The sequence below is a fragment of the Pimephales promelas genome, chromosome 21 (genome assembly GCF_988280905.1).
Source record: "Pimephales promelas chromosome 21, fPimPro1.hap1.1, whole genome shotgun sequence".
Lineage (NCBI taxonomy): Eukaryota > Metazoa > Chordata > Actinopteri > Cypriniformes > Leuciscidae > Pimephales > Pimephales promelas.
This window is the reverse complement of record NC_142789.1, coordinates 20,069,758-20,096,943: the sequence shown is the minus strand read 5'-3', so window position 1 is coordinate 20,096,943 and position 27,186 is coordinate 20,069,758. Positions and strand designations below refer to the sequence as shown.

Here is a 27,186-nt window from a genome sequence, read left to right as displayed (position 1 = left end):
AAAGTAGGCTCTAGACGCTTCCAGAGCTGAGATATCGAAATTCAAAATTTCGACCCGAAAAAAAAACGACAGTGTTACCCCTTTCGTTTTTTTTCGTTTTCGGGCGAAAATTTAAGTTTCTCCAATCTTCTCAAAACTCTGGATTATGATAGAGGGCCGCGAGACTTTGACCCGAGCGCAAAAATGGAGGCTCTAGACCCTTCCAGAGCTGAGATATCAAAACTCAAAATTTCGACCCGAAAAAAAAACGACAGTGTTACCCCTTACGTTTTTTTTTCGTTTTCGGGCGAAAAACCAAGTTTCTCCAATCTTCTCAAAACTCTGGATTATGATAGAGGGCCGCGAGACTTTGACCCGAGCGCAAAAATGGAGGCTCTAGACCCTTCCAGAGCTGAGATATCGAAACTCAAAATTTCGACCCGAAAAAAAAACGACAGTGTTACCCCTTATGTTTTTTTCCGTTTTCGGGCTAAAAATCAAGTTTCTCCAATCTTCTCAAAACTCTGGATTATGATAGAGGGCCGCGAGACTTTGACCCGAGCGCAAAAATGGAGGCTCTAGACCCTTCCAGAGCTGAGATATCGAAACTCAAAATTTTGACCCGAAAAAAAAACGACAGTGTTACCCCTTACGTTTTTTTTCGTTTTCGGGCGAAAAATCAAGTTTCTCCAATCTTCTCAAAACTCTGGATTATGATAGAGGGCCGCGAGACATTGACCCGAGCGCAAAAATGGAGGCTCTAGACCCTTCCAGAGCTGAGATATCGAAACTCAAAATTTCGTCCCGAAAAAAAAACGACAGTGTTACCCCTTACGTTTTTTTCGTTTTCGGGCGAAAAATCAAGTTTCTCCAATCTTCTCAAAACTCTGGATTATGATAGAGGGCCGCGAGACATTGACCCGAGCGCAAAAATGGAGGCTCTAGACCCTTCCAGAGCTGAGATATCGAAACTCAAAATTTCGTCCCGAAAAAAAAACGACAGTGTTACCCCTTACGTTTTTTTCGTTTTCGGGCGAAAAATCAAGTTTCTCCAATCTTCTCAAAACTCTGGATTATGATAGAGGGCCGCGAGACTTTGACCCGAGCGCAAAAATGGAGGCTCTAGACCCTTCCAGAGCTGAGATATCAAAACTAAAAATTTCGACCCGAAAAAAAAACGACAGTGTTACCCCTTACGTTTTTTTTTCGTTTTCGGGCGAAAAACCAAGTTTCTCCAATCTTCTCAAAACTCTGGATTATGATAGAGGGCCGCGAGACTTTGACCTGAGCGCAAAAATGGAGGCTCTAGACCCTTCCAGAGCTGAGATATCGAAACTCAAAATTTCGACCCGAAAAAAAAACGACAGTGTTACCCCTTACGTTTTTTTCCGTTTTCGGGCTAAAAATCAAGTTTCTCCAATCTTCTCAAAACTCTGGATTATGATAGAGGGCCGCGAGACTTTGACCCGAGCGCAAAAATGGAGGCTCTAGACCCTTCCAGAGCTGAGATATCGAAACTCAAAATTTCGACCCGAAAAAAAAACGACAGTGTTACCCCTTACGTTTTTTTTCGTTTTCGGGCGAAAAATCAAGTTTCTCCAATCTTCTCAAAACTCTGGATTATGATAGAGGGCCGCGAGACATTGACCCGAGCGCAAAAATGGAGGCTCTAGACCCTTCCAGAGCTGAGATATCGAAACTCAAAATTTCGTCCCGAAAAAAAAACGACAGTGTTACCCCTTACGTTTTTTTCGTTTTCGGGCGAAAAATCAAGTTTCTCTAATCTTCTCAAAACTCTGGATTATGATAGAGGGCCGCGAGACATTGACCCGAGCGCAAAAATGGAGGCTCTAGACCCTTCCAGAGGTGAGATATCGAAACTCAAATTTCGACCCGAAACAAAAAAACGACAGTGTTACCCCTTACGTTTTTTTTCGTTTTCGGGCGAAAAATCAAGTTTCTCCAATCTTCTCAAAACTCTGGATTATGATAGAGGGTCGCGAGACTTTTACCCGAGCGCAAAAATGGAGGCTCTAGACCCTTCCAGAGCTGAGATATCGAAACTCAAAATTTCGACCCGAAAAAAAAACGACGGTGTTACCCCTTACGTTTTTTTCCGTTTTTGGGCGAAAAATCAAGTTTCTCCAATCTTCTCAAAACTCTGGATTATGATAGAGGGCCGCGAGACTTTGACCCGAGCGCAAAAATGGAGGCTCTAGACCCTTCCAGAGCTGAGATATCGAAACTCAAAATTTCGACCCGAAAAAAAAACGACAGTGTTACCCCTTACGTTTTTTTCCGTTTTTGGGCGAAAAATCAAGTTTCTCCAATCTTCTCAAAACTCTGGATTATGATAGAGGGCCGCGAGACTTTGACCCGAGCGCAAAAATGGAGGCTCTAGACCCTTCCAGAGCTGAGATATCGAAACTCAAAATTTCGACCCGAAAAAAAAACGACAGTGTTACCCCTTACGTTTTTTTTCGTTTTCGGGCGAAAAATCAAGTTTCTCCAATCTTCTCAAAACTCTGGATTATGATAGAGGGCCGCGAGACTTTGACCCGAGCGTAAAAATGGAGGCTCTAGACCCTTCTAGAGCTGAGATATCGAAACTCAAAATTTCGACCCGAAAAAAAAACGACAGTGTTACCCCTTACGTTTTTTTTCGTTTTCGGGCGAAAAATCAAGTTTCTCCAATCTTCTCAAAACTCTGGATTATGATAGAGGGCCGCGAGACTTTGACCCGAGCGCAAAAATGGAGGCTCTAGACCCTTCCAGAGCTGAGATATCAAAACTCAAAATTTCGACCCGAAAAAAAAACGACAGTGTTACCCCTTACGTTTTTTTTTCGTTTTCGGGCGAAAAACCAAGTTTCTCCAATCTTCTCAAAACTCTGGATTATGATAGAGGGCCGCGAGACTTTGACCCGAGCGCAAAAATGGAGGCTCTAGACCCTTCCAGAGCTGAGATATCGAAACTCAAAATTTCGACCCGAAAAAAAAACGACAGTGTTACCCCTTACGTTTTTTTCCGTTTTCGGGCTAAAAATCAAGTTTCTCCAATCTTCTCAAAACTCTGGATTATGATAGAGGGCCGCGAGACTTTGACCCGAGCGCAAAAATGGAGGCTCTAGACCCTTCCAGAGCTGAGATATCGAAACTCAAAATTTCGACCCGAAAAAAAAACGACAGTGTTACCCCTTACGTTTTTTTTCGTTTTCGGGCGAAAAATCAAGTTTCTCCAATCTTCTCAAAACTCTGGATTATGATAGAGGGCCGCGAGACATTGACCCGAGCGCAAAAATGGAGGCTCTAGACCCTTCCAGAGCTGAGATATCGAAACTCAAAAATTCGACCCGAAAAAAAACAAAAACGACAGTGGTACCCCTTTCGTTTTTTTTTTTTCGGGCGAAAAATTCAGTTACTCCAATCTTCTCAAAACTATGGATTCTGATAGAGGGGTGTGAGACTTACACCTGAGTGCAAAAATGGAATCTCTAGACCCTTCCAGAGCTGAGATATCGAAACTCAAAAATTCAACCCGAAAAAAAAACAAAAACGACAGTGGTACCCCTTTCGTTTTTTTTTTTCGGGCGAAAAATTAAGTTTCTCCAATCTTCTCAAAACTCTGGATTCTGATAGAGGGCCACGAGACTTACACCTGAGTGCAAAAATTGAGTCTCTAGAGACCCTTCCAGAGCTGAGATATCGAAATTCAAAATTTCGACCCGAAAAAAAAAACGACAGTGTTACCCCTTTCGTTTTTTTTCGTTTTTGGGCGAAAAATTAAGTTTTTCCAATCTTCTCAAAACTCTAGATTCTGATAGAGGGCCACGAGACTTTGACCTGAGTGGAAAAATAGAGGCTCTAGACCCTTCCAGAGCTGAGATATCGAAATTCAAAATTTCGACCCGAAAAAAAAACGACAGTGTTACCCCTTTCGTTTTTTTTCGTTTTCGGGCGAAAAATTCAGTTTCTCCAATCTTCTCAAAACTCTGGATTATGATAGAGGGCTGTGAGACTTTGACCTGAGTGCAAAAATGGAAGATCTAGACCCTTCCAGAACTGAGATATCAAAATTCAAAATTTTGACCCAAAAAAAAAACGACAGTGTTACCCCTTTCGTTTTTTTTCATTTTCGGGCGAAAAATTAAGTTTCTCCAATCTTTTCAAAACTCTGGATTCTGATAGAGGGCCATGAGACTTTGACGTGAGTGCAAAAAAGGAGGCTCTAGACCCTTCCAGATCTGAGATATCAAAATTCAAAATTTCGACCCGGGAAAAAAAAAAGTGTTACCCCTTTCGTTTTTTTACATTTTCGGGCGAAAAATTAAGTTTCTCCAATCTTCTCAAAACTCTGGATTATGATAGAGGGCTGTGAGACTTTGACCTGAGTGCAAAAAAGTAGGCTCTAGACGCTTCCAGAGCTGAGATATCGAAATTTAAAATTTCGACCCGAAAAAAAAACGACAATGTTACCCCTTTCGTTTTTTTTCGTTTTCGGGCGAAAATTTAAGTTTCTCCAATCTTCTCAAAACTCTGGATTATGATAGAGGGCCGCGAGACTTTGACCCGAGCGCAAAAATGGAGGCTCTAGACCCTTCCAGAGCTGAGATATCAAAACTCAAAATTTCGACCCGAAAAAAAAACGACAATGTTACCCCTTACGTTTTTTTTTCGTTTTCGGGCGAAAAACCAAGTTTCTCCAATCTTCTCAAAACTCTGGATTATGATAGAGGGCCGCGAGACTTTGACCCGAGCGCAAAAATGGAGGCTCTAGACCCTTCCAGAGCTGAGATATCGAAACTCAAAATTTCGACCCGAAAAAAAAACGACAGTGTTACCCCTTATGTTTTTTTCCGTTTTCGGGCTAAAAATCAAGTTTCTCCAATCTTCTCAAAACTCTGGATTATGATAGAGGGCCGCGAGACTTTGACCCGAGCGCAAAAATGGAGGCTCTAGACCCTTCCAGAGCTGAGATATCGAAACTCAAAATTTCGACCCGAAAAAAAAACGACAGTGTTACCCCTTACGTTTTTTTTCGTTTTCGGGCGAAAAATCAAGTTTCTCCAATCTTCTCAAAACTCTGGATTATGATAGAGGGCCGCGAGACATTGACCCGAGCGCAAAAATGGAGGCTCTAGACCCTTCCAGAGCTGAGATATCGAAACTCAAAATTTCGTCCCGAAAAAAAAACGACAGTGTTACCCCTTACGTTTTTTTCGTTTTCGGGCGAAAAATCAAGTTTCTCCAATCTTCTCAAAACTCTGGATTATGATAGAGGGCCGCGAGACTTTGACCCGAGCGCAAAAATGGAGGCTCTAGACCCTTCCAGAGCTGAGATATCAAAACTCAAAATTTCGACCCGAAAAAAAAACGACAGTGTTACCCCTTACGTTCTTTTTTCGTTTTCGGGCGAAAAACCAAGTTTCTCCAATCTTCTCAAAACTCTGGATTATGATAGAGGGCCGCGAGACTTTGACCCGAGCGCAAAAATGGAGGCTCTAGACCCTTCCAGAGCTGAGATATCGAAACTCAAAATTTCGACCCGAAAAAAAAACGACAGTGTTACCCCTTACGTTTTTTTCCGTTTTCGGGCTAAAAATCAAGTTTCTCCAATCTTCTCAAAACTCTGGATTATGATAGAGGGCCGCGAGACTTTGACCCGAGCGCAAAAATGGAGGCTCTAGACCCTTCCAGAGCTGAGATATCGAAACTCAAAATTTCGACCCGAAAAAAAAACGACAGTGTTACCCCTTACGTTTTTTTTCGTTTTCGGGCGAAAAATCAAGTTTCTCCAATCTTCTCAAAACTCTGGATTATGATAGAGGGCCGCGAGACATTGACCCGAGCGCAAAAATGGAGGCTCTAGACCCTTCCAGAGCTGAGATATCGAAACTCAAAAATTCGACCCGAAAAAAAACAAAAACGACAGTGGTACCCCTTTCGTTTTTTTTTTTTCGGGCGAAAAATTCAGTTACTCCAATCTTCTCAAAACTATGGATTCTGATAGAGGGGTGTGAGACTTACACCTGAGTGCAAAAATGGAATCTCTAGACCCTTCCAGAGCTGAGATATCGAAACTCAAAAATTCAACCCGAAAAAAAAACAAAAACGACAGTGGTACCCCTTTCGTTTTTTTTTTTCGGGCGAAAAATTAAGTTTCTCCAATCTTCTCAAAACTCTGGATTCTGATAGAGGGCCACGAGACTTACACCTGAGTGCAAAAATGGAGTCTCTAGAGACCCTTCCAGAGCTGAGATATCGAAATTCAAAATTTCGACCCGAAAAAAAAAACGACAGTGTTACCCCTTTCGTTTTTTTTCGTTTTTGGGCGAAAAATTAAGTTTTTCCAATCTTCTCAAAACTCTAGATTCTGATAGAGGGCCACGAGACTTTGACCTGAGTGGAAAAATAGAGGCTCTAGACCCTTCCAGAGCTGAGATATCGAAATTTAAAATTTCGACCCGAAAAAAAAACGACAGTGTTACCCCTTTCGTTTTTTTTCGTTTTCGGGCGAAAAATTCAGTTTCTCCAATCTTCTCAAAACTCTGGATTATGATAGAGGGCTGTGAGACTTTGACCTGAGTGCAAAAATGGAAGATCTAGACCCTTCCAGAACTGAGATATCAAAATTCAAAATTTTGACCCAAAAAAAAAAACGACAGTGTTACCCCTTTCGTTTTTTTTCATTTTAGGGCGAAAAATTAAGTTTCTCCAATCTTTTCAAAACTCTGGATTCTGATAGAGGGCCATGAGACTTTGACGTGAGTGCAAAAAAGGAGGCTCTAGACCCTTCCAGATCTGAGATATCAAAATTCAAAATTTCGACCCGGGAAAAAAAAAAGTGTTACCCCTTTCGTTTTTTTACATTTTCGGGCGAAAAATTAAGTTTCTCCAATCTTCTCAAAACTCTGGATTATGATAGAGGGCTGTGAGACTTTGACCTGAGTGCAAAAAAGTAGGCTCTAGACGCTTCCAGAGCTGAGATATCGAAATTCAAAATTTCGACCCGAAAAAAAACCGACAGTGTTACCCCTTTCGTTTTTTTTCGTTTTCGGGCGAAAATTTAAGTTTCTCCAATCTTCTCAAAACTCTGGATTATGATAGAGGGCCGCGAGACTTTGACCCGAGCGCAAAAATGGAGGCTCTAGACCCTTCCAGAGCTGAGATATCAAAACTCAAAATTTCGACCCGAAAAAAAAAACGACAGTGTTACCCCTTACGTTTTTTTTTCGTTTTCGGGCGAAAAACCAAGTTTCTCCAATCTTCTCAAAACTCTGGATTATGATAGAGGGCCGCGAGACTTTGACCCGAGCGCAAAAATGGAGGCTCTAGACCCTTCCAGAGCTGAGATATCGAAACTCAAAATTTCGACCCGAAAAAAAAACGACAGTGTTACCCCTTATGTTTTTTTCCGTTTTCGGGCTAAAAATCAAGTTTCTCCAATCTTCTCAAAACTCTGGATTATGATAGAGGGCCGCGAGACTTTGACCCGAGCGCAAAAATGGAGGCTCTAGACCCTTCCAGAGCTGAGATATCGAAACTCAAAATTTCGACCCGAAAAAAAAACGACAGTGTTACCCCTTACGTTTTTTTTCGTTTTCGGGCGAAAAATCAAGTTTCTCCAATCTTCTCAAAACTCTGGATTATGATAGAGGGCCGCGAGACATTGACCCGAGCGCAAAAATTGAGGCTCTAGACCCTTCCAGAGCTGAGATATCGAAACTCAAAATTTCGTCCCGAAAAAAAAACGACAGTGTTACCCCTTACGTTTTTTTCGTTTTCGGGCGAAAAATCAAGTTTCTCCAATCTTCTCAAAACTCTGGATTATGATAGAGGGCCGCGAGACTTTGACCCGAGCGCAAAAATGGAGGCTCTAGACCCTTCCAGAGCTGAGATATCAAAACTCAAAATTTCGACCCGAAAAAAAAACGACAGTGTTACCCCTTACGTTTTTTTTTCGTTTTCGGGCGAAAAACCAAGTTTCTCCAATCTTCTCAAAACTCTGGATTATGATAGAGGGCCGCGAGACTTTGACCTGAGCGCAAAAATGGAGGCTCTAGACCCTTCCAGAGCTGAGATATCGAAACTCAAAATTTCGACCCGAAAAAAAAACGACAGTGTTACCCCTTACGTTTTTTTTCGTTTTCGGGCGAAAAATCAAGTTTCTCCAATCTTCTCAAAACTCTGGATTATGATAGAGGGCCGCGAGACATTGACCCGAGCGCAAAAATGGAGGCTCTAGACCCTTCCAGAGCTGAGATATCGAAACTCAAAATTTCGTCCCGAAAAAAAAACGACAGTGTTACCCCTTACGTTTTTTTCGTTTTCGGGCGAAAAATCAAGTTTCTCCAATCTTCTCAAAACTCTGGATTATGATAGAGGGCCGCGAGACTTTGACCCGAGCGCAAAAATGGAGGCTCTAGACCCTTCCAGAGCTGAGATATCAAAACTCAAAATTTCGACCCGAAAAAAAAACGACAGTGTTACCCCTTACGTTCTTTTTTCGTTTTCGGGCGAAAAACCAAGTTTCTCCAATCTTCTCAAAACTCTGGATTATGATAGAGGGCCGCGAGACTTTGACCCGAGCGCAAAAATGGAGGCTCTAGACCCTTCCAGAGCTGAGATATCGAAACTCAAAATTTCGACCCGAAAAAAAAACGACAGTGTTACCCCTTACGTTTTTTTCCGTTTTCGGGCTAAAAATCAAGTTTCTCCAATCTTCTCAAAACTCTGGATTATGATAGAGGGCCGCGAGACTTTGACCCGAGCGCAAAAATGGAGGCTCTAGACCCTTCCAGAGCTGAGATATCGAAACTCAAAATTTCGACCCGAAAAAAAAACGACAGTGTTACCCCTTACGTTTTTTTTCGTTTTCGGGCGAAAAATCAAGTTTCTCCAATCTTCTCAAAACTCTGGATTATGATAGAGGGCCGCGAGACATTGACCCGAGCGCAAAAATGGAGGCTCTAGACCCTTCCAGAGCTGAGATATCGAAACTCAAAAATTCGACCCGAAAAAAAAACAAAAACGACAGTGGTACCCCTTTCGTTTTTTTTTTTTCGGGCGAAAAATTCAGTTACTCCAATCTTCTCAAAACTATGGATTCTGATAGAGGGGTGTGAGACTTACACCTGAGTGCAAAAATGGAATCTCTAGACCCTTCCAGAGCTGAGATATCGAAACTCAAAAATTCAACCCGAAAAAAAAACAAAAACGACAGTGGTACCCCTTTCGTTTTTTTTTTTCGGGCGAAAAATTAAGTTTCTCCAATCTTCTCAAAACTCTGGATTCTGATAGAGGGCCACGAGACTTACACCTGAGTGCAAAAATGGAGTCTCTAGAGACCCTTCCAGAGCTGAGATATCGAAATTCAAAATTTCGACCCGAAAAAAAAAACGACAGTGTTACCCCTTTCGTTTTTTTTCGTTTTTGGGCGAAAAATTAAGTTTTTCCAATCTTCTCAAAACTCTAGATTCTGATAGAGGGCCACGAGACTTTGACCTGAGTGGAAAAATAGAGGCTCTAGACCCTTCCAGAGCTGAGATATCGAAATTTAAAATTTCGACCCGAAAAAAAAACGACAGTGTTACCCCTTTCGTTTTTTTTCGTTTTCGGGCGAAAAATTCAGTTTCTCCAATCTTCTCAAAACTCTGGATTATGATAGAGGGCTGTGAGACTTTGACCTGAGTGCAAAAATGGAAGATCTAGACCCTTCCAGAACTGAGATATCAAAATTCAAAATTTTGACCCAAAAAAAAAAACGACAGTGTTACCCCTTTCGTTTTTTTTCATTTTAGGGCGAAAAATTAAGTTTCTCCAATCTTTTCAAAACTCTGGATTCTGATAGAGGGCCATGAGACTTTGACGTGAGTGCAAAAAAGGAGGCTCTAGACCCTTCCAGATCTGAGATATCAAAATTCAAAATTTCGACCCGGGAAAAAAAAAAGTGTTACCCCTTTCGTTTTTTTACATTTTCGGGCGAAAAATTAAGTTTCTCCAATCTTCTCAAAACTCTGGATTATGATAGAGGGCTGTGAGACTTTGACCTGAGTGCAAAAAAGTAGGCTCTAGACGCTTCCAGAGCTGAGATATCGAAATTCAAAATTTCGACCCGAAAAAAAACCGACAGTGTTACCCCTTTCGTTTTTTTTCGTTTTCGGGCGAAAATTTAAGTTTCTCCAATCTTCTCAAAACTCTGGATTATGATAGAGGGCCGCGAGACTTTGACCCGAGCGCAAAAATGGAGGCTCTAGACCCTTCCAGAGCTGAGATATCAAAACTCAAAATTTCGACCCGAAAAAAAAAACGACAGTGTTACCCCTTACGTTTTTTTTTCGTTTTCGGGCGAAAAACCAAGTTTCTCCAATCTTCTCAAAACTCTGGATTATGATAGAGGGCCGCGAGACTTTGACCCGAGCGCAAAAATGGAGGCTCTAGACCCTTCCAGAGCTGAGATATCGAAACTCAAAATTTCGACCCGAAAAAAAAACGACAGTGTTACCCCTTATGTTTTTTTCCGTTTTCGGGCTAAAAATCAAGTTTCTCCAATCTTCTCAAAACTCTGGATTATGATAGAGGGCCGCGAGACTTTGACCCGAGCGCAAAAATGGAGGCTCTAGACCCTTCCAGAGCTGAGATATCGAAACTCAAAATTTCGACCCGAAAAAAAAACGACAGTGTTACCCCTTACGTTTTTTTTCGTTTTCGGGCGAAAAATCAAGTTTCTCCAATCTTCTCAAAACTCTGGATTATGATAGAGGGCCGCGAGACATTGACCCGAGCGCAAAAATTGAGGCTCTAGACCCTTCCAGAGCTGAGATATCGAAACTCAAAATTTCGTCCCGAAAAAAAAACGACAGTGTTACCCCTTACGTTTTTTTCGTTTTCGGGCGAAAAATCAAGTTTCTCCAATCTTCTCAAAACTCTGGATTATGATAGAGGGCCGCGAGACTTTGACCCGAGCGCAAAAATGGAGGCTCTAGACCCTTCCAGAGCTGAGATATCAAAACTCAAAATTTCGACCCGAAAAAAAAACGACAGTGTTACCCCTTACGTTTTTTTTTCGTTTTCGGGCGAAAAACCAAGTTTCTCCAATCTTCTCAAAACTCTGGATTATGATAGAGGGCCGCGAGACTTTGACCTGAGCGCAAAAATGGAGGCTCTAGACCCTTCCAGAGCTGAGATATCGAAACTCAAAATTTCGACCCGAAAAAAAAACGACAGTGTTACCCCTTACGTTTTTTTTCGTTTTCGGGCGAAAAATCAAGTTTCTCCAATCTTCTCAAAACTCTGGATTATGATAGAGGGCCGCGAGACATTGACCCGAGCGCAAAAATGGAGGCTCTAGACCCTTCCAGAGCTGAGATATCGAAACTCAAAATTTCGTCCCGAAAAAAAAACGACAGTGTTACCCCTTACGTTTTTTTCGTTTTCGGGCGAAAAATCAAGTTTCTCCAATCTTCTCAAAACTCTGGATTATGATAGAGGGCCGCGAGACATTGACCCGAGCGCAAAAATGGAGGCTCTAGACCCTTCCAGAGCTGAGATATCGAAACTCAAAAATTCGACCCGAAAAAAAACAAAAACGACAGTGGTACCCCTTTCGTTTTTTTTTTTTTCGGGCGAAAAATTCAGTTACTCCAATCTTCTCAAAACTATGGATTCTGATAGAGGGGTGTGAGACTTACACCTGAGTGCAAAAATGGAATCTCTAGACCCTTCCAGAGCTGAGATATCGAAACTCAAAAATTCAACCCGAAAAAAAAACAAAAACGACAGTGGTACCCCTTTCGTTTTTTTTTTTCGGGCGAAAAATTAAGTTTCTCCAATCTTCTCAAAACTCTGGATTCTGATAGAGGGCCACGAGACTTACACCTGAGTGCAAAAATGGAGTCTCTAGAGACCCTTCCAGAGCTGAGATATCGAAATTCAAAATTTCGACCCGAAAAAAAAAACGACAGTGTTACCCCTTTCGTTTTTTTTCGTTTTTGGGCGAAAAATTAAGTTTTTCCAATCTTCTCAAAACTCTAGATTCTGATAGAGGGCCACGAGACTTTGACCTGAGTGGAAAAATAGAGGCTCTAGACCCTTCCAGAGCTGAGATATCGAAATTTAAAATTTCGACCCGAAAAAAAAACGACAGTGTTACCCCTTTCGTTTTTTTTCGTTTTCGGGCGAAAAATTCAGTTTCTCCAATCTTCTCAAAACTCTGGATTATGATAGAGGGCTGTGAGACTTTGACCTGAGTGCAAAAATGGAAGATCTAGACCCTTCCAGAACTGAGATATCAAAATTCAAAATTTTGACCCAAAAAAAAAAACGACAGTGTTACCCCTTTCGTTTTTTTTCATTTTAGGGCGAAAAATTAAGTTTCTCCAATCTTTTCAAAACTCTGGATTCTGATAGAGGGCCATGAGACTTTGACGTGAGTGCAAAAAAGGAGGCTCTAGACCCTTCCAGATCTGAGATATCAAAATTCAAAATTTCGACCCGGGAAAAAAAAAAGTGTTACCCCTTTCGTTTTTTTACATTTTCGGGCGAAAAATTAAGTTTCTCCAATCTTCTCAAAACTCTGGATTATGATAGAGGGCTGTGAGACTTTGACCTGAGTGCAAAAAAGTAGGCTCTAGACGCTTCCAGAGCTGAGATATCGAAATTCAAAATTTCGACCCGAAAAAAAACCGACAGTGTTACCCCTTTCGTTTTTTTTCGTTTTCGGGCGAAAATTTAAGTTTCTCCAATCTTCTCAAAACTCTGGATTATGATAGAGGGCCGCGAGACTTTGACCCGAGCGCAAAAATGGAGGCTCTAGACCCTTCCAGAGCTGAGATATCAAAACTCAAAATTTCGACCCGAAAAAAAAAACGACAGTGTTACCCCTTACGTTTTTTTTTCGTTTTCGGGCGAAAAACCAAGTTTCTCCAATCTTCTCAAAACTCTGGATTATGATAGAGGGCCGCGAGACTTTGACCCGAGCGCAAAAATGGAGGCTCTAGACCCTTCCAGAGCTGAGATATCGAAACTCAAAATTTCGACCCGAAAAAAAAACGACAGTGTTACCCCTTATGTTTTTTTCCGTTTTCGGGCTAAAAATCAAGTTTCTCCAATCTTCTCAAAACTCTGGATTATGATAGAGGGCCGCGAGACTTTGACCCGAGCGCAAAAATGGAGGCTCTAGACCCTTCCAGAGCTGAGATATCGAAACTCAAAATTTCGACCCGAAAAAAAAACGACAGTGTTACCCCTTACGTTTTTTTTCGTTTTCGGGCGAAAAATCAAGTTTCTCCAATCTTCTCAAAACTCTGGATTATGATAGAGGGCCGCGAGACATTGACCCGAGCGCAAAAATGGAGGCTCTAGACCCTTCCAGAGCTGAGATATCGAAACTCAAAATTTCGTCCCGAAAAAAAAACGACAGTGTTACCCCTTACGTTTTTTTCGTTTTCGGGCGAAAAATCAAGTTTCTCCAATCTTCTCAAAACTCTGGATTATGATAGAGGGCCGCGAGACTTTGACCCGAGCGCAAAAATGGAGGCTCTAGACCCTTCCAGAGCTGAGATATCAAAACTCAAAATTTCGACCCGAAAAAAAAACGACAGTGTTACCCCTTACGTTTTTTTTTCGTTTTCGGGCGAAAAACCAAGTTTCTCCAATCTTCTCAAAACTCTGGATTATGATAGAGGGCCGCGAGACTTTGACCTGAGCGCAAAAATGGAGGCTCTAGACCCTTCCAGAGCTGAGATATCGAAACTCAAATTTCGACCCGAAAAAAAAACGACAGTGTTACCCCTTACGTTTTTTTTCGTTTTCGGGCGAAAAATCAAGTTTCTCCAATCTTCTCAAAACTCTGGATTATGATAGAGGGCCGCGAGACATTGACCCGAGCGCAAAAATGGAGGCTCTAGACCCTTCCAGAGCTGAGATATCGAAACTCAAAATTTCGTCCCGAAAAAAAAACGACAGTGTTACCCCTTACGTTTTTTTCGTTTTCGGGCGAAAAATCAAGTTTCTCCAATCTTCTCAAAACTCTGGATTATGATAGAGGGCCGCGAGACATTGACCCGAGCGCAAAAATGGAGGCTCTAGACCCTTCCAGAGCTGAGATATCGAAACTCAAATTTCGACCCGAAACAAAAAAACGACAGTGTTACCCCTTACGTTTTTTTTCGTTTTCGGGCGAAAAATCAAGTTTCTCCAATCTTCTCAAAACTCTGGATTATGATAGAGGGTCGCGAGACTTTTACCCGAGCGCAAAAATGGAGGCTCTAGACCCTTCCAGAGCTGAGATATCGAAACTCAAAATTTCGACCCGAAAAAAAAACGACGGTGTTACCCCTTACGTTTTTTTCCGTTTTTGGGCGAAAAATCAAGTTTCTCCAATCTTCTCAAAATTTTGGATTATGATAGAGGGCCGCGAGACTTTGACCCGAGCGCAAAAATGGAGGCTCTAGACCCTTCCAGAGCTGAGATATCGAAACTCAAAATTTCGACCCGAAAAAAAAACGACGGTGTTACCCCTTACGTTTTTTTCCGTTTTTGGGCGAAAAATCAAGTTTCTCCAATCTTCTCAAAACTCTGGATTATGATAGAGGGCCGCGAGACATTGACCCGAGCGCAAAAATGGAGGCTCTAGACCCTTCCAGAGCTGAGATATCGAAACTCAAAATTTCGACCCGAAAAAAAAACGACAGTGTTACCCCTTACGTTTTTTTCCGTTTTTGGGCGAAAAATCAAGTTTCTCCAATCTTCTCAAAACTCTGGATTATGATAGAGGGCCGCGAGACATTGACCCGAGCGCAAAAATGGAGGCTCTAGACCCTTCCAGAGCTGAGATATCGAAACTCAAAAATTCGACCCGAAAAAAAACAAAAACGACAGTGGTACCCCTTTCGTTTTTTTTTTTTCGGGCGAAAAATTCAGTTACTCCAATCTTCTCAAAACTATGGATTCTGATAGAGGGGTGTGAGACTTACACCTGAGTGCAAAAATGGAATCTCTAGACCCTTCCAGAGCTGAGATATCGAAACTCAAAAATTCAACCCGAAAAAAAAACAAAAACGACAGTGGTACCCCTTTCGTTTTTTTTTTTCGGGCGAAAAATTAAGTTTCTCCAATCTTCTCAAAACTCTGGATTCTGATAGAGGGCCACGAGACTTACACCTGAGTGCAAAAATGGAGTCTCTAGAGACCCTTCCAGAGCTGAGATATCGAAATTCAAAATTTCGACCCGAAAAAAAAACGACAGTGTTACCCCTTACGTTTTTTTCCGTTTTCGGGCTAAAAATCAAGTTTCTCCAATCTTCTCAAAACTCTGGATTATGATAGAGGGCCGCGAGACTTTGACCCGAGCGCAAAAATGGAGGCTCTAGACCCTTCCAGAGCTGAGATATCGAAACTCAAAATTTCGACCCGAAAAAAAAACGACAGTGTTACCCCTTACGTTTTTTTTCGTTTTCGGGCGAAAAATCAAGTTTCTCCAATCTTCTCAAAACTCTGGATTATGATAGAGGGCCGCGAGACTTTGACCCGAGCGCAAAAATGGAGGCTCTAGACCCTTCCAGAGCTGAGATATCGAAACTCAAAATTTCGACCCGAAAAAAAAACGACAGTGTTACCCCTTACGTTTTTTTTCGTTTTCGGGCGAAAAATCAAGTTTCTCCAATCTTCTCAAAACTCTGGATTATGATAGAGGGCCGCGAGACTTTGACCCGAGCGTAAAAATGGAGGCTCTAGACCCTTCTAGAGCTGAGATATCGAAACTCAAAATTTCGACCCGAAAAAAAAACCACAGTGTTACCCCTTACGTTTTTTTTCGTTTTCGGGCGAAAAATCAAGTTTCTCCAATCTTCTCAAAACTCTGGATTATGATAGAGGGCCGCGAGACTTTGACCCGGGCGCAAAAATGGAGGCTCTAGACCCTTCCAGAGCTGAGATATCGAAACTCAAAAATTCGACCCGAAAAAAAACAAAAACGACAGTGGTACCCCTTTCGTTTTTTTTTTTTCGGGCGAAAAATTCAGTTACTCCAATCTTCTCAAAACTATGGATTCTGATAGAGGGGTGTGAGACTTACACCTGAGTGCAAAAATGGAATCTCTAGACCCTTCCAGAGCTGAGATATCGAAACTCAAAAATTCAACCCGAAAAAAAAACGACAGTGTTACCCCTTACGTTTTTTTCCGTTTTCGGGCTAAAAATCAAGTTTCTCCAATCTTCTCAAAACTCTGGATTATGATAGAGGGCCACGAGACTTACACCTGAGTGCAAAAATGGAGTCTCTAGAGACCCTTCCAGAGCTGAGATATCGAAATTCAAAATTTCGACCCGAAAAAAAAACGACAGTGTTACCCCTTACGTTTTTTTCCGTTTTCGGGCTAAAAATCAAGTTTCTCCAATCTTCTCAAAACTCTGGATTATGATAGAGGGCCGCGAGACTTTGACCCGAGCGCAAAAATGGAGGCTCTAGACCCTTCCAGAGCTGAGATATCGAAACTCAAAATTTCGACCCGAAAAAAAAACGACAGTGTTACCCCTTACGTTTTTTTCCGTTTTCGGGCGAAAAATCAAGTTTCTCCAATCTTCTCAAAACTCTGGATTATGATAGAGGGCCGCGAGACTTTGACCCGAGCGCAAAAATGGAGGCTCTAGACCCTTCCAGAGCTGAGATATCGAAACTCAAAATTTCGACCCGAAAAAAAAACGACAGTGTTACCCCTTACGTTTTTTTTCGTTTTCGGGCGAAAAATCAAGTTTCTCCAATCTTCTCAAAACTCTGGATTATGATAGAGGGCCGCGAGACTTTGACCCGAGCGTAAAAATGGAGGCTCTAGACCCTTCTAGAGCTGAGATATCGAAACTCAAAATTTCGACCCGAAAAAAAAACGACAGTGTTACCCCTTACGTTTTTTTTCGTTTTCGGGCGAAAAATCAAGTTTCTCCAATCTTCTCAAAACTCTGGATTATGATAGAGGGCCGCGAGACTTTGACCCGAGCGCAAAAATGGAGGCTCTAGACCCTTCCAGAGCTGAGATATCGAAACTCAAAATTTCGACCCGAAAAAAAAACGACAGTGTTACCCCTTACGTTTTTTTTTCGTTTTCGGGCGAAAAACCAAGTTTCTCCAATCTTCTCAAAACTCTGGATTATGATAGAGGGCCGCGAGACTTTGACCCGAGCGCAAAAATGGAGGCTCTAGACCCTTCCAGAGCTGAGATATCGAAACTTAAAATTTCGACCCGAAAAAAAAACGACAGTGTTACCCCTTATGTTTTTTTCCGTTTTCGGGCTAAAAATCAAGTTTCTCCAATCTTCTCAAAACTCTGGATTATGATAGAGGGCCGCGAGACTTTGACCCGAGCGCAAAAATGGAGGCTCTAGACCCTTCCAGAGCTGAGATATCGAAACTCAAAATTTCGACCCGAAAAAAAAACGACAGTGTTACCCCTTACGTTTTTTTTCGTTTTCGGGCGAAAAATCAAGTTTCTCCAATCTTCTCAAAACTCTGGATTATGATAGAGGGCCGCGAGACATTGACCCGAGCGGAAAAATGGAGGCTCTAGACCCTTCCAGAGCTGAGATATCGAAACTCAAAATTTCGTCCCGAAAAAAAAACGACAGTGTTACCCCTTACGTTTTTTTCGTTTTCGGGCGAAAAATCAAGTTTCTCCAATCTTCTCAAAACTCTGGATTATGATAGAGGGCCGCGAGACTTTGACCCGAGCGCAAAAATGGAGGCTCTAGACCCTTCCAGAGCTGAGATATCAAAACTCAAAATTTCGACCCGAAAAAAAAACGACAGTGTTACCCCTTACGTTTTTTTTTTCGTTTTCGGGCGAAAAACCAAGTTTCTCCAATCTTCTCAAAACTCTGGATTATGATAGAGGGCCGCGAGACTTTGACCCGAGCGCAAAAATGGAGGCTCTAGACCCTTCCAGAGCTGAGATATCGAAACTCAAAATTTCGACCCGAAAAAAAAACGACAGTGTTACCCCTTACGTTTTTTTCCGTTTTCGGGCTAAAAATCAAGTTTCTCCAATCTTCTCAAAACTCTGGATTATGATAGAGGGCCGCGAGACTTTGACCCGAGCGCAAAAATGGAGGCTCTAGACCCTTCCAGAGCTGAGATATCGAAACTCAAAATTTCGACCCGAAAAAAAAACGACAGTGTTACCCCTTACGTTTTTTTCGTTTTCGGGCGAAAAATCAAGTTTCTCCAATCTTCTCAAAACTCTGGATTATGATAGAGGGCCGCGAGACATTGACCCGAGCGCAAAAATGGAGGCTCTAGACCCTTCCAGAGCTGAGATATCGAAACTCAAATTTCGACCCGAAACAAAAAAACGACAGTGTTACCCCTTACGTTTTTTTTCGTTTTCGGGCGAAAAATCAAGTTTCTCCAATCTTCTCAAAACTCTGGATTATGATAGAGGGTCGCAAGACTTTTACCCGAGCGCAAAAATGGAGGCTCTAGACCCTTCCAGAGCTGAGATATCGAAACTCAAAATTTCGACCCGAAAAAAAAACGACGGTGTTACCCCTTACGTTTTTTTTCGTTTTCGGGCGAAAAATCAAGTTTCTCCAATCTTCTCAAAACTCTGGATTATGATAGAGGGCCGCGAGACTTTGACCCGAGCGTAAAAATGGAGGCTCTAGACCCTTCTAGAGCTGAGATATCGAAACTCAAAATTTCGACCCGAAAAAAAAACGACAGTGTTACCCCTTACGTTTTTTTTCGTTTTCGGGCGAAAAATCAAGTTTCTCCAATCTTCTCAAAACTCTGGATTATGATAGAGGGCCGCGAGACTTTGACCCGAGCGCAAAAATGGAGGCTCTAGACCCTTCCAGAGCTGAGATATCAAAACTCAAAATTTCGACCCGAAAAAAAAACGACAGTGTTACCCCTTACGTTTTTTTTTCGTTTTCGGGCGAAAAACCAAGTTTCTCCAATTTCTCAAAACTCTGGATTATGATAGAGGGCCGCGAGACTTTGACCCGAGCGCAAAAATGGAGGCTCTAGACCCTTCCAGGGCTGAGATATCGAAACTCAAAATTTCGACCCGAAAAAAAAACGACAGTGTTACCCCTTACGTTTTTTTTCGTTTTCGGGCTAAAAATCAAGTTTCTCCAATCTTCTCAAAACTCTGGATTATGATAGAGGGCCGCGAGACTTTGACCCGAGCGCAAAAATGGAGGCTCTAGACCCTTCCAGAGCTGAGATATCGAAACTCAAAATTTCGACCCGAAAAAAAAACGACAGTGTTACCCCTTACGTTTTTTTTCGTTTTCGGGCGAAAAATCAAGTTTCTCCAATCTTCTCAAAACTCTGGATTATGATAGAGGGCCGCGAGACTTTGACCCGAGCGCAAAAATGGAGGCTCTAGACCCTTCCAGAGCTGAGATATCAAAACTCAAAATTTCGACCCGAAAAAAAAACGACAGTGTTACCCCTTACGTTTTTTTTTCGTTTTCGGGCGAAAAACCAAGTTTCTCCAATTTCTCAAAACTCTGGATTATGATAGAGGGCCGCGAGACTTTGACCCGAGCGCAAAAATGGAGGCTCTAGACCCTTCCAGAGCTGAGATATCGAAACTCAAAATTTCGACCCGAAAAAAAAACGACAGTGTTACCCCTTACGTTTTTTTTCGTTTTCGGGCTAAAAATCAAGTTTCTCCAATCTTCTCAAAACTCTGGATTATGATAGAGGGCCGCGAGACTTTGACCCGAGCGCAAAAATGGAGGCTCTAGACCCTTCCAGAGCTGAGATATCGAAACTCAAAATTTCGACCCGAAAAAAAAACGACAGTGTTACCCCTTACGTTTTTTTTCGTTTTCGGGCGAAAAATCAAGTTTCTCCAATCTTCTCAAAACTCTGGATTATGATAGAGGGCCGCGAGACATTGACCCGAGCGCAAAAATGGAGGCTCTAGACCCTTCCAGAGCTGAGATATCGAAACTCAAAAATTCGACCCGAAAAAAAAAACGACATTGTTACCCCTTTCGTTTTTGGGCGAAAAATTAAGTTTTTCCAATCTTCTCAAAACTCTAGATTCTGATAGAGGGCCACGAGACTTTGACCTGAGTGGAAAAATAGAGGCTCTAGACCCTTCCAGAGCTGAGATATCGAAATTCAAAATTTCGACCCGAAAAAAAAACGACAGTGTTACCCCTTTCGTTTTTTTTCGTTTTCGGGCGAAAAATTAAGTTTCTCCAATCTTCTCAAAACTCTGGATTCTGATAGAGAGCCACGAGACTTACACCTGAGTGCAAAAATTGAGTCTCTAGAGACCCTTCCAGAGCTGAGATATCGAAATTCAAAATTTCGACCCGAAAAAAAAAACGACATTGTTACCCCTTTCGTTTTTTTTCGTTTTCGGGCGAAAAATTCAGTTTCTCCAATCTTCTCAAAACTCTGGATTATGATAGAGGGCTGTGAGACTTTGACCTGAGTGCAAAAATGGAAGATCTAGACCCTTCCAGAACTGAGATATCAAAATTCAAAATTTTGACCCAAGAAAAAAACGACAGTGTTACCCCTTTCGTTTTTTTTCATTTTCGGGCGAAAAATTAAGTTTCTCCAATCTTTTCAAAACTCTGGATTCTGATAGAGGGCCATGAGACTTTGACGTGAGTGCAAAAAAGGAGGCTCTAGACCCTTCCAGATCTGAGATATCAAAATTCAAAATTTCGACCCGGGAAAAAAAAAAGTGTTACCCCTTTCGTTTTTTTACATTTTCGGGCGAAAAATTAAGTTTCTCCAATCTTCTCAAAACTCTGGATTATGATAGAGGGCTGTGAGACTTTGACCTGAGTGCAAAAAAGTAGGCTCTAGACGCTTCCAGAGCTGAGATATCGAAATTCAAAATTTCGACCCGAAAAAAAAACGACAGTGTTACCCCTTTCGTTTTTTTTCGTTTTCGGGCGAAAATTTAAGTTTCTCCAATCTTCTCAAAACTCTGGATTATGATAGAGGGCCGCGAGACTTTGACCCGAGCGCAAAAATGGAGGCTCTAGACCCTTCCAGAGCTGAGATATCAAAACTCAAAATTTCGACCCGAAAAAAAAACGACAGTGTTACCCCTTACGTTTTTTTTTCGTTTTCGGGCGAAAAACCAAGTTTCTCCAATCTTCTCAAAACTCTGGATTATGATAGAGGGCCGCGAGACTTTGACCCGAGCGCAAAAATGGAGGCTCTAGACCCTTCCAGAGCTGAGATATCGAAACTCAAAATTTCGACCCGAAAAAAAAACGACAGTGTTACCCCTTATGTTTTTTTCCGTTTTCGGGCTAAAAATCAAGTTTCGCCAATCTTCTCAAAACTCTGGATTATGATAGAGGGCCGCGAGACTTTGACCCGAGCGCAAAAATGGAGGCTCTAGACCCTTCCAGAGCTGAGATATCGAAACTCAAAATTTCGACCCGAAAAAAAAACGACAGTGTTACCCCTTACGTTTTTTTCCGTTTTCGGGCTAAAAATCAAGTTTCTCCAATCTTCTCAAAACTCTGGATTATGATAGAGGGCCGCGAGACATTGACCCGAGCGCAAAAATGGAGGCTCTAGACCCTTCCAGAGCTGAGATATCGAAACTCAAAATTTCGACCCGAAAAAAAAACGACAGTGTTACCCCTTACGTTTTTTTCCGTTTTTGGGCGAAAAATCAAGTTTCTCCAATCTTCTCAAAACTCTGGATTATGATAGAGGGCCGCGAGACTTTGACCCGAGCGCAAAAATGGAGGCTCTAGACCCTTCCAGAGCTGAGATATCGAAACTCAAAATTTCGACCCGAAAAAAAAACGACAGTGTTACCCCTTACGTTTTTTTTCGTTTGCGGGCGAAAAATCAAGTTTCTCCAATCTTCTCAAAACTCTGGATTATGATAGAGGGCCGCGAGACTTTGACCCGAGCGTAAAAATGGAGGCTCTAGACCCTTCTAGAGCTGAGATATCGAAACTCAAAATTTCGACCCGAAAAAAAAACGACAGTGTTACCCCTTACGTTTTTTTTCGTTTTCGGGCGAAAAATCAAGTTTCTCCAATCTTCTCAAAACTCTGGATTATGATAGAGGGCCGCGAGACTTTGACCCGAGCGCAAAAATGGAGGCTCTAGACCCTTCCAGAGCTGAGATATCAAAACTCAAAATTTCGACCCGAAAAAAAACCGACAGTGTTACCCCTTACGTTTTTTTTTCGTTTTCGGGCGAAAAACCAAGTTTCTCCAATCTTCTCAAAACTCTGGATTATGATAGAGGGCCGCGAGACTTTGACCCGAGCGCAAAAATGGAGGCTCTAGACCCTTCCAGAGCTGAGATATCGAAACTCAAAATTTCGACCCGAAAAAAAAACGACAGTGTTACCCCTTACGTTTTTTTCCGTTTTCGGGCTAAAAATCAAGTTTCTCCAATCTTCTCAAAACTCTGGATTATGATAGAGGGCCGCGAGACTTTGACCCGAGCGCAAAAATGGAGGCTCTAGACCCTTCCAGAGCTGAGATATCGAAACTCAAAATTTCGACCCGAAAAAAAAACGACAGTGTTACCCCTTACGTTTTTTTTCGTTTTCGGGCGAAAAATCAAGTTTCTCCAATCTTCTCAAAACTCTGGATTATGATAGAGGGCCGCGAGACATTGACCCGAGCGCAAAAATGGAGGCTCTAGACCCTTCCAGAGCTGAGATATCGAAACTCAAAAATTCGACCCGAAAAAAAACAAAAACGACAGTGGTACCCCTTTCGTTTTTTTTTTTTCGGGCGAAAAATTCAGTTACTCCAATCTTCTCAAAACTATGGATTCTGATAGAGGGGTGTGAGACTTACACCTGAGTGCAAAAATGGAATCTCTAGACCCTTCCAGAGCTGAGATATCGAAACTCAAAAATTCAACCCGAAAAAAAAACAAAAACGACAGTGGTACCCCTTTCGTTTTTTTTTTTCGGGCGAAAAATTAAGTTTCTCCAATCTTCTCAAAACTCTGGATTCTGATAGAGGGCCACGAGACTTACACCTGAGTGCAAAAATGGAGTCTCTAGAGACCCTTCCAGAGCTGAGATATCGAAATTCAAAATTTCGACCCGAAAAAAAAAACGACAGTGTTACCCCTTTCGTTTTTTTTCGTTTTTGGGCGAAAAATTAAGTTTTTCCAATCTTCTCAAAACTCTAGATTCTGATAGAGGGCCACGAGACTTTGACCTGAGTGGAAAAATAGAGGCTCTAGACCCTTCCAGAGCTGAGATATCGAAATTCAAAATTTCGACCCGAAAAAAAAACGACAGTGTTACCCCTTTCGTTTTTTTTTCGTTTTCGGGCGAAAAATTCAGTTTCTCCAATCTTCTCAAAACTCTGGATTATGATAGAGGGCTGTGAGACTTTGACCTGAGTGCAAAAATGGAAGATCTAGACCCTTCCAGAACTGAGATATTAAAATTCAAAATTTTGACCCAAAAAAAAAACGACAGTGTTACCCCTTTCGTTTTTTTTCGTTTTCGGGCGAAAAATTAAGTTTCTCCAATCTTTTCAAAACTCTGGATTCTGATAGAGGGCCATGAGACTTTGACGTGAGTGCAAAAAAGGAGGCTCTAGACCCTTCCAGATCTGAGATATCAAAATTCAAAATTTCGACCCGGGAAAAAAAAAAGTGTTACCCCTTTCGTTTTTTTACATTTTCGGGCGAAAAATTAAGTTTCTCCAATCTTCTCAAAACTCTGGATTATGATAGAGGGCTGTGAGACTTTGACCTGAGTGCAAAAAATTAGGCTCTAGACGCTTCCAGAGCTGAGATATCGAAATTCAAAATTTCGACCCGAAAAAAAAACGACAGTGTTACCCCTTTCGTTTTTTTTCGTTTTCGGGCGAAAATTTAAGTTTCTCCAATCTTCTCAAAACTCTGGATTCTGATAGAGGGCTGTGAGACTTTGACCTGAGTGCAAAAAAGGAAGGCTCTAGACCCTTCCAGAGCTGAGATATCGAAATTCAAAATTTCGACCCGAAAAAGAAAAAACGACAGTGTTACCCCTTTCGTTTTTTGGCGAAAAATTAAGTTTCTCCAATCTTCTCAAAACTCTGGATTCTGATAGAGGGCCACGAGACTTACACCTGAGTGCAAAAATGGAGTCTCTAGAGACCCTTCCAGAGCTGAGATATCGAAATTCAAAATTTCGACCAGAAAAAAAAACGACAGTGTTACCCCTTTAGTTTTTTTTCATTTTTGGGCGAAAAATTAAGTTTCTCCAATCTTCTCAAAACTCTGGATTATGATAGAGGGCTGTGAGACTTTGACCTGAGTGCAAAAATGGAAGATCTAGACCCTTCCAGAGCTGAGATATCGAAATTCAAAATTTCGACCCGAAAAAAAAACGACAGTGTTACCCCTTTCGTTTTTTTTTCGTTTTTGGGCGAAAAATTAAGTTTTTCCAATCTTCTCAAAACTCTGGATTCGGATAGAGGGCCAAGAGACTTTGACCTGAGTGGAAAAATAGAGGCTCTAGACCCTTCCAGAGCTGAGATATCGAAATTCAAAATTTCGACCCGAAAAAAAAAACGACAGTGATACCCCTTTCGTTTTTTTTTCGTTTTCGGGCGAAAAATTCAGTTTCTCCAATCTTCTCAAAACTCTGGATTATGATAGAGGGCTGTGAGACTTTGACCTGAGTGCAAAAATGGAAGATATAGACCCTTCCAGAGCTGAGATATCAAAATTCAAAATTTTGACCCAAAAAAAAAACGACAGTGTTACCCCTTTCGTTTTTTTTTTCGTTTTCGGGCGAAAAATTAAGTTTCTCCAATCTTTTCAAAACTCTGGATTCTGATAGAGGGCCATGAGACTTTGACGTGAGTGCAAAAAAGGAGGCTCTAGACCCTTCCAGAGCTGAGATATCAAAATTCAAAATTTCGACCCGGAAAAAAAAAACAGTGTTACCCCTTTCGTTTTTTTTCGTTTTCAGGCGAAAAATTAAGTTTCTCCAATCTTCTCAAAACTCTGGATTATGATAGAGGGCCATGAGACTTAGACCTGAGTGCAAAAATGGAGGCTCTAGACGCTTCCAGAGCTGAGATATTGAAACTCAAAAATTCAACCCGAAAAAAAAAACGACAGTGGTACCCCTTTCGTTTTTTTTTTTTTCGGGCGAAAAATTAAGTTTCTCCAATCTTCTCAAAACTCCTGTTTCTGATAGAGGGCCATGAGACTTACACTTGAGAGCAAAAATTTAGGCTCTAGACCCTTCCAGAGCTGAGATATCGAAACTCAAAAATTCGACCCGAAAAAAAAACAAAAACGACAGTGGTACCCCTTTCGTTTTTTTTTTTTGGGTGAAAATTTCAGTTTCTCCAATCTTCTCAAAACTCTGGATTCTGATAGAGGGGTGTGAGACTTACACCTGAGTGCAAAAATGGAATCTCTAGACCCTTCCAGAGCTGAGATATCGAAACTCAAAAATTCAACCCGAAAAAAAAAACAAAAACGACAGTGGTACCCCTTTCGTTTTTTTTTTTCCGGGCAAAAAATTAAGTTTCTCCAATCTTCTCAAAACTCTGGATTCTGATAGAGGGCCACGAGACTTACACCTGAGTGCAAAAATGGAGTCTCTAGAGACCCTTCCAGAGCTGAGATATCGAAATTCAAAATTTCGACCCGAAAAAAAAAACGACAGTGTTACCCCTTTCGTTTTTTTTCGTTTTGGGCGAAAAATTAAGTTTTTCCAATCTTCTCAAAACTCTGGATTCTGATAGAGGGCCACGAGACTTTGACCTGAGTGGAAAAATAGAGGCTCTAGACCCTTCCAGAGCTGAGATATCGAAATTCAAAATTTCGACCCGAAAAAAAAAACGACAGTGTTACCCCTTTCGTTTTTTTTTCGTTTTCGGGCGAAAAATTAAGTTTCTCCAATCTTTTCAAAACTCTGGATTCTGATAGAGGGCCATGAGACTTTGACCTGAGTGCAAAAAAGGAGGCTCTAGACCCTTCCAGAGCTGAGATATCAAAATTCAAAATTTCGACCCGGAAAAAAAAAAAACAGTGTTTCCCCTTTCGTTTTTTTTCGTTTTCAGGCGAAAAATTAAGTTTCTCCAATCTTCTCAAAACTCTGGATTATGATAGAGGGCCATGAGACTTAGACCTGAGTGCAAAAATGGAGTCTCTAGACCCTTCCAGAGCTGAGATATCGAAATTCAAAATTTCGACCTGAAAAAAAAACGACAGTGTTACCCCTTTAGTTTTTTTTTTCATTTTTGGGCGAAAAATTAAGTTTCTCCAATCTTCTCAAAACTCTGGATTATGATAGAGGGCTGTGAGACTTTGACCTGAGTGCAAAAATGGAAGATCTAGACCCTTCCAGAGCTGAGATATCGAAATTCAAAATTTCGACCCGAAAAAAAAACGACAGTGTTACCCCTTTCGTTATTTTCATTTTCAGGCGAAAAATTAAGTTTCTCCAATCTTCTCAAAACTCTGGATTATGATAGAGGGCCACGAGACTTTGACTTGAGTGCAAAAATGGAGGCTCTAGAGCCTTCCTGAGCTGAGATATTGATGACTTAAGCGATTAAAGTTGTAATGTTTTAATGTTCAAGTTTTTGCTCTAAAAAAAGAAAGAGGCACATAGAAAATGACTCCAATATGACCAGATTGATTGATTCGAATATATTTGGTTTGTTACAAACAATGTGCAATCTGTAAAACAAAAACCTCAAAATTATAGTTTAAATGGTATACTGCTGGAATTTTTTTGACCTTGAGAAAAAGCTTAAAACATAGACCAACAAATTTTATGTTTATTAATTTATTTCATGTTGGTACATTTTTGGGAAGTACACCTGTTTTGACCTGATGTCCATTGGAATGGACCAAAAAAAATCACAATGAAAGCAATTATAAAAATAAAAAAAAAATCATTTGTTTTCATTTATAAAAACCTCATGAGCTGGGGAAATGTACTTTTATATTTTTCAGAAACTTGAAACATAATTCAGGTCTGAGGGGGTTAAGAAAAATTAAAAAAAGCTAATTTTGAGCATTTTCCCAAGAGACCTATTGTAGTTTTTCTAGCAGCTGACTTGTTGAGACTGACTGAGTCTTCAACTGCTGTCTACTACTCTTGGATTGTCACATCACATTACTTTGATTTAGGTAATCAAAGTAGCACAAATTTTAAAATTAGTTTAATTGGGAAATGTGAATTAAATTATGTGCATATTAACAGCATTTGGAGTTTTGATCAA

At 41.2% G+C, this 27,186-nt stretch overlaps 1 protein-coding gene across 1 annotated transcript in view; it reads left to right on the top strand.

Moving 5' to 3' along the window:
- Positions 1-27,186, top strand: part of zhx3a (zinc fingers and homeoboxes 3a) — a 90,368-nt gene that overhangs the window by 60,959 nt on the left and 2,223 nt on the right. The window lies entirely within an intron of this gene.